Source organism: Echinops telfairi, unplaced genomic scaffold, assembly GCF_000313985.2.
Source record: "Echinops telfairi isolate 266 unplaced genomic scaffold, ASM31398v2 ScPeMD7_7427;HRSCAF=8465, whole genome shotgun sequence".
Classification (NCBI taxonomy): domain Eukaryota; kingdom Metazoa; phylum Chordata; class Mammalia; order Afrosoricida; family Tenrecidae; genus Echinops; species Echinops telfairi.
The window spans coordinates 9,110,807-9,111,978 of record NW_022111327.1 but is presented as its reverse complement, the minus strand read 5'-3'; the positions used below and the strand labels follow the sequence as shown (position 1 = coordinate 9,111,978).

General features: G+C 38.2%; 1 pseudogene; it reads right to left on the bottom strand.

Moving 5' to 3' along the window:
* Positions 1 to 408: 408 nt before the first annotated feature.
* On the bottom strand, positions 409 to 756 carry LOC105979311 (annotated as a pseudogene).
* Between the last annotated feature and the right edge of the window lie 416 nt (positions 757 to 1,172).

Genomic DNA, 1,172 nt, shown 5'->3' with positions numbered 1-1,172 from the left:
TATTTTTCTATTTGTGCAGATCCCTTTTGGTTTCTTGTAGTAATGTTCTGTAGTGTTCTCCATACAGGTCTTTTGTTGTTGTTGTTGTTGTTGTTTTTAGGTTTAGAATAACAGATTTCACTATAATTTCATTGGTAGAAACACTGGAGAGAATGCTGTAGTCCAACACACTAGGAAAAGTAGATTGAAAATATGCATCATTGTCCCATATATTTTGAAATGTAGATTGAACATACACAGTATCATTCTAATTTTTATAGTTCCCATGAAAACAAAAGTATTGACATTTTTAATAAATCTCTATAAAATTTGCAACACTGGGAAACCTTACAGGCTTACTTCTAGAAAAATTTTACCCTTTTTTTTTAAAGCAAGCTCTGGCTAGTTTTATTAAAAATATTGCAGGATTTATTTTTCATCAGTCTGTTCTGGCATGCCTCTAATGATATTAGAATCACCTGGATCAATGGTGGCCAGTGCGCATACTCTACAGTACTTTTCGCACGCCGTGCCCAACTCAATGTTATGGCCTCTGTAGTAATAGACACTGGTTTGGGGCAATGTGGCGCAGTACTAGATTTCAGATTTCCGCAAGGCTGGACCATTGTTGGTGAGGATGACCAGTTTCGCTTTGCCTTGCCTGATTATCTTCAAGGTCTGATTGTAGCCCAGCACGTATTTTCCACTTTTCATGACGAGTTGGAACCTAGAGTTGGTTGAATCCAATGACTTTTTCATCTTCCTTACAGCCACCATCTGCCTGTATTAGGTATGGCGGGGGGTCCCCCCAGAGAAGAGCAACCACTAGGATGGTGGTGGGAAGGGAGAAAGGCCGGAAGTCCCACTGTGGAAAGCTCTTCACAGCAGCTGGGACTGGAAGCAGAAGTCAACTTTGTATTCTTTATCACATGCTATATAATTTGAACCTGCGGGCCAGCGAACTAGAGGTTAAGCTAGTTAAGATAATTATTTTTTAATTAGTTTAACCTAAGTACATTGAAACAATACTTTCCCAGGTTATCAATTGACATTACAAGATTTTTTTGGTAGTCATAACATTTTTCAGTATTAGCTTCATCCCGATTCATCCAGATCCTCGCAGCATTTTTTTTCTTTTTTCCTAATGAGCATTTACTCTCATACTACTAGAACACCATAATGGTAAGCCAAAT